The sequence below is a fragment of the Borostomias antarcticus genome, assembly GCF_949987555.1.
Source record: "Borostomias antarcticus genome assembly, chromosome: 5".
Lineage (NCBI taxonomy): Eukaryota > Metazoa > Chordata > Actinopteri > Stomiiformes > Stomiidae > Borostomias > Borostomias antarcticus.
Window position 1 is genome coordinate 17,775,266 of NC_140238.1, and position 13,427 is coordinate 17,788,692.

The 13,427-nt window shown below is 42.6% G+C and overlaps 1 pseudogene across 1 annotated transcript; it reads right to left on the reverse strand.

Annotated features, from left to right (window-relative positions):
• Window positions 1-1,396: 1,396 nt before the first annotated feature.
• On the reverse strand, window positions 1,397-2,182 carry LOC311308872 (thyroxine 5-deiodinase-like; annotated as a pseudogene). Its single transcript has one exon. The product of its transcript is annotated as a thyroxine 5-deiodinase-like (transcript).
• Window positions 2,183-13,427: the final 11,245 nt, after the last annotated feature.

Genomic DNA, 13,427 nt, shown 5'->3' on the forward strand with positions numbered 1-13,427 from the left:
GTAAGAGGACGAGGACAATGTCAGTTGTGTGCGTTTTGGGAGGAAGACACAGGCAGCGCAACACCACGTTCCACTGACAGTTCCACAGGAAGGTATACTATAGCTCTATAGGCTCTATAGGCCTATAGGCTCTTATCTTGTGCCCACAACCGTTCCTACCTAGCCTCGTGATACGATTCTGATCTCGCGATCTTACTTTCAGTTTGCCTCCGCGGAGTGAAACTGAATGTGGGCTCAGGATGGTCTTACGAGGCTAGTTCCTACCGAGATTCAATGATTTTAAACCAAGACCTTATAAACAATAAAGTGATATAATCTAGATTTATATATTGAATTCTTTATATTTCCACCAATACTTTGGTAATTTTCAATTATGGAAATGTGCGTCATTCTAGTAGCCATATAGCCTAACACTGATCTGCTTTAAATGAGGCCTAATGTAATTTTCGATATTGAAATGAAATTTGATAATATTGAATTTTTTCCAACGAAACAAACGAATCTAAGTCCTGCATGTTGACATCATAATCTAAACTCGTTATATGAATTAGTCAGGAAACAGTTAACGAAGGTTCAGAGAACCAAATTTAACACAAAAACAAAATAATAGTCATCATCTTAAAGTAAGAATTACCCCATTTAAAGTTAAAGAGAAATCGTGAAGCAGCAAAATGTGTGCCAAAATTATTAATAATGATGCTTTCCAGAGGAATATAATTTATTACAAAATATCTCCATAAAAAGTTAGCAATATTTACAAAACAAAATAGATGAAAAGCTTGTCGATCACCATGGTCGCCAGTATAAAAACATCAGTGTCGATTCTCTGGTACTTGACCTTTTAAAAACCGAACTTCACAACAATACTGGCGATATTGGTGATGCCGAAGCGTACTTTTCTTCTCTCTCTCTCTCTGTCTCTCTCTCTCTCTCTCTCTCTCACACACACACACACACACACACACACACACACACACACACACACACACACACACACACACACACACACACACACACACACACGCACACACTTTCGCTCCTTAAGGAAAAGGAACACCACCAAACTGCTGACAGAATAGCTTTTGTACTTGTACTTATACAAATAAACATTTGAGGTGACTAACAACTGAGTTATCCCAGCCTACTTTATAGAACCGGTAGAGATGTAGATAAAATTAACATCTAAAACTAAAACAGAGTGCATTATGTGACCTCACTGTGTGATAAATTAACACTTATAGGCTAAGGGGTGAATGTAGGCTACTCCTCGAACACTTCAGGAGCGGGGGGACATTGAGAGGTTGCAGCATGTGAAATTACTAGCCCACAACAATGTAGCTCTGTAAAACAACATTCGTTAAGATTTGACGCCTAGGATATTAAAGAGAACCCGAATCTAAACATGAATAACAACATTTCTGGAATTTTCGATACTGTTTTTGTATTGATCAAGCCAGTGCCTGAGCTCCGAGAGACGGTAACCCTCCGGTCCCCTGCCGCCTTGGTAAACGATCTTTCCCTCTTGGAGGATGTAAAGTCTATCGAAATAAGCTCCGTATGCTGAGTTGGAAGAGTTCTCCATACTGTCCGCGACCACGACGCACCCCGGCACCTCCAGATGCATCAGTTGAGCGGCACCCAGTCTATCCTCCAGACAGCGGTGTTTGGGAATTTGGTAGGGCGCGTCGGAACTCACCCATCCGTCCGAGGGGTGCGCCTCCTCAATGTACACCACCACCGAGTCCGCGATGTCTGCGTACTGGCGCACCACCCCCTGGAACGCCTTGAGGCGTGCCATGAACGGTGGTCAGGTGCAGCTGCCAAAGTTGAGGATGAGCGGTCTGTTGTCTCTGGCATAGTCCAGGATGCGGCTGCGCCTCTGGTCTCCCAGCTGCACAACTTCACTGTTCGGCGCCACATATCCAAGGCGCGCGGTTTTTAAGAAGTCCAGTTTATGTCCGTGCCAAACGGCTTTCAGTGATTCCCAGCTAAACATGCGGTTAGAATCTGAAATACACAACGGAGGGTCGACAATACTTCCTTCTGGTTCTCTCATCTTAAAAAATATAATTTTCCTTATACATAGAAAATCAAGTAACCACAGCATCGCTGCTGCCACAATGAAGCGAGGCAGCAGAATAAGACATACTAAAGCATTTTTCAAAGCTTTCACGCTATTCATGGCCACAGATAAGCGCGGACCGGTCAGTGTGTTACTAAGTCTCGCCACGGTGGAACGTGTTCAGTCCACTTCCTCGTGCGTAAAGATCCACTGGGCTGGAGTTGCCCGTTGCTCGCAACTCCCCTTTTATAGAGCACCGGCAGCGGACTGAATGAAAACAGCCCGCCTTCGAAGACCAGTAAGAGTTCTCACATGGAGGGATTACTCTCTATCAGCTCCCACTGGGGACAGGAGAGGAGTCGACAGAGAAAGAGAGAGAGAGGGAGTGTGTGTTAGAACGAGAGAGAGAGAGAGAGAGAGAGAGAGAGAGAGAGAGAGAGAGAGTTTAGTATAGAGGAGGAGATGGCGAGAGAAGAGTGAGCGTGCTCAAAATTAGCCTGCAGCGTATACACGTTTTGGAGACTTCTAGGAAACAGTCACTATATAAACCCGCCTGGGATCTCAGGAGTTTTGATCTCTGATCTGGCGATCATGCACCTCATAAAAACGGATCCTGCAAATATCCTAGAGAATCATCTTTCCTCAGCATCCCTGGCGATATGAAGCCTATAAACAGCAGGTAAACCTGGATTAGAGCCACAGAGTCGTTTTAAATTGCACCATGATGCATTTCCGAGACAGGACATGCCTACAGATATTCTAGTTGGTTCCCGGGGTGCTTTTAGAATGATAGTCCTCCATGTAAAGAACACAATCGAGCTTTTGACCAGGTTTTATTCAAATGTCAATGAATAAAAAATAAATTAATGACTAAAAATGACCAAGCCTTGCTGTAATTATCAGTTTAACGACGCATACTGGGATCAAAACGTCTCTGTTCTGAAACGATTTAATCGTAATCCCTGTTGAGACAGAAACATATGCGCTGACGTTTTGCGATGACGCTTTACGCATGAGACTTGACATTTACGCATCTGTTGATTTGGTCATCGGCAATTTGATTCATCTTTAATTCGAATATTTCTTACTCATACAGATGTATGTATAGGCCTACCTGTTAAATCGTCCTTGAACAAAAACAATGGGGGCACTTTCAGAAAGCGAAGCATCTCAAGGAAGAACTAATAAGTAAGCTACTACATTTGGTAAATGTTATTTATTGGAGTGATAATATCCATCACCGGGTCCATCGCACTCGTGCCTATAAGATGTACACGGAACCATTTGTAACAATGTAAGAACCATCCAAAAAGGTTCCTTATCCCTATGATTCCGAATAGAACCCGTTTTCAGCTACATAAGGTGATGCATGATGTTTAGAACCCCAAAGGGTCCTTTCTGACCTGAAAGGGGTTGGACCTGACTGATCTAAGGGTTCTATGTAGAAACCTTTTTTTCCAGAGGTTTCTATCGCTCCAAACGGTTCTATATGGCACGTGCTCTTCTTTTGGAGTGCAGTCAGCGACTATGTAGAAGTATCTTATGTATGGCATTTAGATATTTTGTCCAGCGACTAGATTGCATACATTTATTAAATTTCTAACACATTTGCCAGGTGATTTATGCATTTTGTACGATTTACTTGCCTTGTGAAACGGTTACGCCCACCTTTATTTGAATACAACATACAGTAGCGAGCAAATAAGTCCTAAATCTAAAATAGGTTGGCACGGATAGGTCAGATAGTTCTCAGGTTCTGGTTTTCCCAACAAGCAATTAATACAACACAGCAGAATTAACCTACTACAGAATTATCACGACTGTATTAGCACATAACAATTAGACATCCAAGAAACATCTAGTCTTCACAGTACGGCACATCAGTTTACCAGAAGCAAAGTATTTTGCCCAATAGATGACAATGAAGCTACACTAAACACCCAAGAAATTACTATTCATAATGCAGGTCAGTTTACATGATGCATTAATTGCAATATTACACTATCTTATTTAGTTCAATAGTTGAAATGCGTTGTACGCTTCTCATCTTTCATAGTTTCATAACTGTTGAAGGCGACACAAGTTGTCGCTACCACATTTAGAAGTCTTCACACTTACTTGGAGAACTACAGACAAAGTGACATTTCCCTCAAAATCAAACTCGTGTATAATTAATAATGTAGGCCTACTAGGCTTCTTATCAAACCTATCTTTATGTAGCGTTACTTATTTTTCTAACTGGTAGAATCTGATCGAAGTTGCAATAGTCCAGCAGATACGCTCCTAAAAATATGCATCTATTCAAAAGTGAACTGGATCTTATCCACTGGACTGATAAATGAGTCTAAAGTAATAATACATATTTGGAAAGTTGATGATCGATCACTGAGCAATTGGGCCGAATCGAACCTTGAGATCCAATCGAAAATCAATCTTTCATGCCGATTGTGGCAAAATCGCTGAGGCATGAGGGACTTGAGATGTGCTCTACTCCACTTAACACTTGGATATCTTTTAGCATATTCCACCGCAGTGCATAATAATAGCCTACATCATGTATCAAAGTGTATTCACGTCTTATTAACTTGTCTCTCTCCCTCTCTCTCGACGCTCTATATCGCAGCTAGATCTCTGCGCCAGATAGGCATATAGGCTACAGTAGGCTACAAAGCAAGCCGTTCACATGTACAGTATGTAATTCATATGTTCTGGAAAATAAGACTGTTTTCAAAGTGATTTTCACAGATTTTCCAAGCCTAATCAAACGCAAATGCGCATGTAAGATCAAGGATCATAAAAATCATTTTGTAGACCGCGTATAGCCTATGCAAGAGTTAATTATTGGTTAGCCTATATACCAATAATTAACTCTTGCATGTAATCCGGGCATGTCTTCATAGCACATGAAACCGGAAGTAGGCAAATTATAATTAATTTCGCCATATTGCAGAATGAAGTGATTATGGCACTGAACTCTATACACTAACTCCAATCATCAAAATAGTAGCCTCATAACTCACCAAAGACCATGGTCTAGTTTCATTATACAGTAGGATTTGCATATGTAAACAGAATGTGTCTTTACAATAAAAAACCCATCACCAGTGTAATGTTTCACCAGTCACCATGAATTCACAACAGCAGCAAGGCTCTTTTGGCACTGGGGTTGCTGTAGCACTGGGGTTGCTGTAGCACTTGTACACTTGCAATACAGTGTTTTGTTGGCAGATTGCGTTGGCTTCAACGGAGCGGTCAAACGCTGGGGCTCGGTACTGTAAAGCCCACAGAGACATCTGACTCAACAGCACTGGAGAGCAGCTGGCCCCAACCAGAGGCAGAGGCAGCGTGACTCAACTGCTACACGCAAAGGCTTTACTGTAAATGATGGTTTGGAAGAGTAGCGTTATCGTGCCAGGAACAACAACTGATACAGTTGGACTGAGACTCTACGACCGTGTTCTGTTTCTGTTAGGTTATTATTGTTATTAAGAGACATGGAACCTGATACTGGAACTGGTGATATGTAACTGGGAGATCTGAAGTGATCAAAGGAGCTTACCGAGGCTACTGTCTACTGAGAAAATGGTGCTTCTGGTTCACTGTTCCAGTGAATGATAGAAGAATGATTGCACACTAATCTGACCGCTGTATAGTGTATGGTCTTCTTGAAGGACACTAAGACCATACGTTATAATGTCCTTTATGAAGACCATACAGTATAAAGTGGTCAGATTAATGTGCAATCATTCTTCTACCATTCACTGGCATTCATCATCATGCCAGTGAATGACAGAAGAATGATTGCACACTAATCTGACCACCGTATACTGTGTATACTGACTCTGTCTGCCCACTCTCATTTACTCAATTTCTCATACGCTCACACACTCCACTCCTCTATCCTCCTCTCCCTCCCTCTCCCTCTCCCCGCTTCTATGGCCTAAATCCTCCCCTTGCCCAAAATAGTTGAACATAAATGTATTAACAGGAAGAGAAAGCATGCTTTTCTACACTCTGAAAAAAGTTCTAAAAGGATTATTCAGTTGTCCCTGTAGGGGAACCCCACGAGAAACCCTTTAACTCCAGAGCCTTTTTTGGCTCCAAACTTTTATATAGGTGATACAGTTCTAGCGGGACCCTTTGCTTGATGAAACAATTGCACCTGGATCCAAAAGGTTTGATTTAAATAGGTTTTCAGAGGGCTCCCCTACCTACAGGATCAACCAGGGATCAATAAAGGTCCTAGTTGGCACCTTTTGTTCTCTTTGAGAGAGCACCTCCTCTCAACTGTCGGATTCTTTTCTCTGTGGCGGGCGCTGCTGAAGAACCATGCTGGCTGCTTACCTTCAAACTGAGCAGGCTTCTTGGCAGCAGCCCCAGGGTTCATCTGAGGACGAGGCAGAACAGGGAAAACAGCCGGTTCCTCTTGCATAATTATGGGGAGGGAAGGGCTCCAGAAACCGCAACATTAAGACGGACCTCCAGTCGGTACGTGAGCATCTTGGCTGGCAGGCTGGCCTGATATCTTGCTCCTAGTGTACTGAGCAATGTACACCGTCCTCCTCCCCTCTTCTCTCTCCCTCCGCTGTATCAAAAAGGAGCTGTGTCTCTGCTGGACTTGAATGAACTGCCATTGGCAGTTCATTCAAGGCTCCAGGGGGGCCTGTGTGCCTTGCACTGTAGCCCGGCAACCATAACGTCACCGTAGATTAACATGTTACATTAATCACACATCTTATCAAATGACCATAACATACCGTAGATTAACATGTTACATTAATCACACATCCCATCAAATGACCATAACATCGCCATAGATTAACATGTTACATTAATCACACATCTTGTCAAATGACCATAACATACCGTAGATTAAGATGTTACATTAATCACACATCCCATCAAATGACCATAACATCGCCGTAGATTAACATGTTACATTAATCACACATCTTGTCAAATGACCATAACATACCGTAGATTAACATGTTACATTAATCACACATCCCATCAAATGACCATAACATCGCCGTAGACTAAAATGTTACATAAATCACACATCTCGTCAAATGACCATAACATCACAGTGGATTAACATGTTACATTAATCACACATCTCGTTAAATGCGTGATCCTGATCTTGTTAGGCTCAGAACAGTGATGTGCTACTGTACTGCAGCCCTGTTCCAGTACAGTCCTCTGTTCAAGGTGATACACTGAGCAATGTCATAAGGACACTTGATCAGACATGATTCAGTTACTATTTGTTCACACTGTCAAATACATGGGATAAGCTTGATTTGACTTACCCACTGCAATGAAATCAGTGGACCAGGCAAACCAAACACACCGCTATAACTTTCAAATAAGGACTCTCACGTAATTGATCAATATAATTCACCCAAGTCTGAAACTAATTGTTTCTACTCCATAGGCTTAATCAGTTCTAATATTTGAGCATAATAACAAATGTATTCAACTATTCTGCAATTACATGTTGATACAGGGTTATTACTATATCATTGTGTGACAATACAGTTATTACTTCGTAATTACATGTTGATGGAAGGTTGTTACTCAGTAATTACACACTGATACACAGATGGCTTAGTAGGTTATGTCTGTGTAAAGCCTCTCTAAATCTCTGTGTTCTTGACACTCTGGCCAGAGGTGGTGAGCTTGGTGCTGCTCTGAGCCCGCACCAGCTTGGGTTGTTTCCTTTCTACCTGAACTGAACACAACCACAACAGGAAACTTAGTTTTTGTTCTCCAACCGTAGTTCCAAGTCTGCGGTTCATTGGACATAAGAAAGCAGCTCCCCCCGGCCCCCTCCCTCCCTGGTGGACATCGTCATTATGTAATTCTTCTGCCCGGCAACCCCTGTGACCCCCTGCCCCCCTTCCCGGGCCACCAACCGCTTCAAACAGGAAGGAGAGGAGGACTAAAACTAGTGCAGACAGACTAGTGAGACTCACAGACGTAGCAGGAAAAGATCGTATCTTAAAAATGAAAAATGTTCTGGGAATAGAGGCTGGCTGGAGAAACCTTCTTGTATATTTCCCTGAGGTGATCTCCCCTGTCAGAACCTCTGTATCTCTGTGAGTGGTGGGGCCAGTGAAAGAGGCAAGGTAGAAATAGCTTGTCCTCATGTGGCCTCTCCCCCTCCCTCTCGTTGTCTGAGAGCGCTTATTAGAGAGCGTCCTTCTGCGCGCCCGCCGATGCCAGTACTCTCAGAGAGCACCCACACTTAACAGATGGTGCAGGAGGGCGAGAGAGAAATAACGGCGCCCAGATCAAGCTCTCTGTCTGTCTCGTCCTCCTGTTCTCTGAGATGTGGTACATTGCAGTAGGGGGATGACATTGGTTCCATCAGTTTAGTGTTCCCTTTTGTTGACAAAGCCCTGTCCGTGCACAAGGTCGACACACCAAAAGTTCATGTTTATGTTGAGTCTTAGGATAGAGGATACCTTGAACCCGCCTGACTCTGTAAAATATTAGGTCATCTCGAATGGGCATGTAAAAAAATTAATATATATATTGAAAAAAGATGTGAGTTTCACACATACCATAGATCACACAGGCTGCAACTTGCTTCTTTCCGTTTTTATTGACATATAACACCTCAGTGAGTCATGGCAAATAAAGACTTTCATAGCTTCAAAAACATCTTGGATCTAATGGACGACCAGTCCTTGCATGAGTTCTGTCAAGGAATTTATACAAGCTTACATTGGTAATTTATTATGGGGAACATGAATCTGGATTGAGGCTTACGTGGAAGTATTTACTGTACATAGCGTCCAGATGCCAGTCTCTGTATTTAACTAGCAGTTGTGACATCACCGGGATGGTGTAGGAATCACACAGTAGGTGGTGTGTAATTAAATCTGTACATCAGTGAGATCTGCTGTGATGTAAAACTGTTTATCTCACAACTCACACTATGCATACTACTGTACACTACGCACTACACTTTACAGCAAGTGATACATTGGGAAACATTGCCAAGTAAGGCGCAAAGTACAGTTTGTTCACTTTTACACACACGCACACACACATGCACGCACACACACATCCGCTCTCACTCTGCACCATGTATGGAACCCCTCCCCCGTTCCACTACAGCTGAGGTTAGTAGGATCCCCTGGTGGGTCCTGGCTCACACTCCCTTTTCAAAGGAATGGATACCAGCCATCTCCACCAGTCCAGCATGCACTGTGCTTCTTTCATCTGATGGTTATTAATACAATAAATACCAGCCTATACAGCCAATGACACATCAGTCAGCCAGCCCCTAAGGGAGATGGAGTGTGTGAGAGTGTGTGGGTGTGTTTTATGAGGAAGAATGATTGCTGGGGCATCTGGGGCCACATAGGATTTCAACATGAGAAGCCTCAGCCAAGACGGGGATGCTTGAGGTCCGGTTTCTGGGCAGAGACAGTCGGAGCATACACCTTCCCTTGAGGACACCATGTCCACGTTTTTATGTGTGTGTGTGTGAGTGTGTGTGTGTGAGTGTAAGTGTGTGTGTTGTGTGTGTGTGTGTGTGTGTGTGTGTGTGTGTGAGTGTGTGTTGTGATATTAAGTGGAGATATACAGGATTTCAACAGGAGAAGCTGCTCCTCCTGAGCCAATTATTATTATCATTATTATCATCATCATCATCATCATCATTATCATCATCATTATTATTATATTAGACTTGCCTTTCTGCTCCTTTTGTATTCAGTACTTTTTTTCTGTCACTCTCTGCTGCTGTAACACCCGAACCCCCCTCCTTCTCAGGGGTTGATAAAGCATTATCTTCTCTTAACAAAGTTCTGGATCAACCCCAGACTCCAGGATACGGGACAGAACTGGAGTGAACCGGGCTGAGCAGGACAGGACAGGACAAGACACCCTCAGAGCACAGCACTGTACGGTAGCCAGCTCAGATCGGATTGTGAAACTCAACATCTTCAAATACTACATCTTCAACCTCAAAACGTCTTAGCTGAACACTAGTTGATGTCCCCTAATTACTATACCTCATGGAAAGAAAACTAGTCACAATAGTTTCAGAGGTAAAAATCCGATTAGAATTCCAAGTCCAGCTCTCGGCACAAGTTCTGTCAGTTGATGCGGCAACAGAATTGACTACCGAGCTCATCATCCGGCTTAGGAAGTAGATATCATCATTCTGCGGACGCGCTGCTGTTTTAATAGACACAGGTTTAATCTAAAGGAGGAATGATGATCCCGTTTATAACTGCTTGGCTAAACCGAAACTATACCCTAAACCTATATACAGTAGTGTTAGTATTTGGACAGGTGTATTCTGGAATCTGGTTTGCAGTTTATCTGCTATGTGTGGCCAACTCCCATTTGTATATCTCTTTCTACTTGTCAAATCATCAATTGTAAAAAAATAAAAGTAATTGACTGACTTCTGTCTTTCCCTCATTAGTTTCCTCAGTCGACAACCCATTGACTTCCCTCTGCAGCAAAATTTTAATACATTTAAACCTTTTGATTTTGAATCATGTGTCTTTCTTCCTTCCTTCCATTTATTGTAATTCTAGGCGGAGGTGCGACAGGCAGAGATGCCTTGCAGGTAACAACACCAATCCTGTCAAAAACTATTGTAACCAGGGGTGAAGTGGAGGGTAAACCCCAGTAAAATCAGTTTACCCACCTCTTTAAAATTAGGCTGAGAGTTTACTCACCTATTTTCTGATCAACTTTGTTAATCAATGAGGGAAAACCAGGTGGGTAAACTCTGCACTAGACAGAGTTTACCCACCACTGTATTTACCACCACCCTTGGTTGTAACTGAAGGTGTTTGCATTATCCCCTCTATATTGTAGCCTAGGGAACTGGCTTATTCTAGGCTCTCCTGTTAACTATTGCACTCACTTTATTCTAAAGTAGGCTAGTCACATTTAAATTCTGAATAGAATGCACTGATAGCCTATCAGATGAGACAGTGGGGAAGTGCAGAAAAATTGCTGATGTTTTTTTTTCAGACTTCATACAGATGGGACATTACACAACGTTCTAGATTAGATTAGATTCAACATTGCACCATAGCGTACAAGTACTGGGATGAAAAAATGCAGTTAAGTAAGCTAGCGAAATGCAGTTGACATCGTGAATCGCGATCTTTCTGAAATGCATGTCATAACGATGCGATGACATGTTCCTTCTGCATCTACATTAAACTAAGATATTCCATGGATTTCAAAATGTTTTAATGATTATTTGTGAAGATATTGGGGGTTTTTCCCCATGTTTTTTTGCCACCTCACTGGTAGACATATTTTTGCTGCATTCATGTGTTGGAATGATCAGAAAAATGAGTTCCCGACTGGGAAAATTCACATGAATGCCCCATCAAGTCGCTGAAAAATGTTGGTACATGACTTGCGTCGTCATAGGCAGGAAGTAGAGGATGAAAGTAGTAAATGTTTAGTTGTGGTGATAATAAACTGTTTATTTTTGGCTTACACATGTCATTTGTAAGGTAAGCCATATTGGTATTAGGTTGTAACCGTCCACGTAGAGTGATCTAGATTAATTAAAGTTATTCAACAAGTCAGGTACTAAAGCAATATCTTTGCGCTTGAGGGAATCCTTTGCTCTTTATTGTCATGCAAAAACTAGAAACAGCTACCAGCGGGTGAGATAACTTTTTTATAGTTCAATATTCACCATTACTTGCTATTAGTTTATGAATTGGCCTTAGCAAGACCCCCAAAATCGTTTTCATGACATGAGACTGCATGAGACCCTGTGAATTTATTATTTTAGAATTTCGGTGTACTGGCTAGTACACTGGCGGGAAATCTTGTGATGGAAGCGGAAATTACGTTTTTTTCCGTGTCACAATATCAGGAAGACTACAAACACTTCGCCCCACTAATTTATCTACATGCACATAAAAGAAAGAAGACTGGTATTTACCTGCATTGAAGCCATCCTTCCAGAAAGTCCATTGAAGTAGCTACAATCTTCCAATCCAGTCTGCTCCACGCACGTTTGATATCATATTTTTTCCCATCATTACAGCGAGTGAGTGAGGAACTGTGGGAAGTGTGGTTCTTAAAACGCAGTGCCGATTTTATCACGACTAGACGGGCCGCCAAATTGCCGGGATATCTCATGTAGCTTTAAATGCCCTGGGCAATAAAATACACAATCTTCTTTGTAGCATCCATGTTGTTCCCATATTACGACTTAAAAGCTCATGAACACACCGAAGTCGGAAGAACGACTTCACAACTTGGGAAATTGGACCAGAGGTGTGCATGTGAATGCAGCACTAATATCACAGGGTCTCAGTTTGTTTGCTTTCGTCACTTCCATGACTTCTGTAAGCCAATCAGAGAGATCTCTCTTTTCCCAACGTGCCCACTCAGTCCGATGCCAATTAGACATGCTCAGATGTCCCTACTCGTCCCGAAAATTCTCTGATGTAGCCAACGGTGTGCGACACACCGCTCTAACTCGGGCCACTGACACTCACGACGTTCACGGATATTCACAACGGCCGATTATCGGCCTGGTGTGTCAGGGGCTTAACACTACCCTAACCTTAACCTAAGCCTAAACTTAACCCTAACCTTAAATGGTCTCTGTGTTTATGGGAACTAGCCTTTACCCATGGCAAATGCACTTCTGCCTTCTGGAACCCAATCAGTTTGTTTCCTCAACAACTAGACATCTTTGACCCCCATCCTAACTCCCTTGGGCATCTTAATGCTGTGACTGCAAGCTGCAGATGACCTCGACTTGACTTTCAGCATAATCTGCCAAACCATCCAAGGAAAAGACAGGTTGGGGCATTAGTGGTGTTGCTGATTGTTTGTAACTTCCGGAGAACCCGTTTTGCCTGTGTCTGTCATTGTGTGTATGTGTGTACGTGTGCCTGTTTGTATGCGACTCTGTCACCGTTTGTTATGATAATGTGTTTTGTTGCAATGACGCAATGCGGTTCTTTTTTGGTTTTGTTTCTCTTTCAGGTGCGTTTGGTTGCCAAGGCAATAAAGCCCTCGCTCTCAACAGTGTCATCAGAGCACTTTTCATTAGGCAGGGGAATGACAGTACGGCTTCATTCACTGTTTATGCAATCAGATGGTCTGTGTGTGTGTGTCCGTAAATGTGTGTGTGTCTGTAAATGTGAGTGTGTGAGAGAGAGATAGAGAGAAAAAGGTTTTGGAGAGTGTATAATTGTATGCGTCTGTTCTTGCAGAGCATGTGTACACATATGTGTTGCACTAATTCAGTTGGCTGGCTCTACAATAACCTTCCACTCGTTAACTATTAGTGGATCTCATCCAAACCGCATCAGCCTGGGGGTGCTGGGTGCTGAGTCTCGTCGACAGC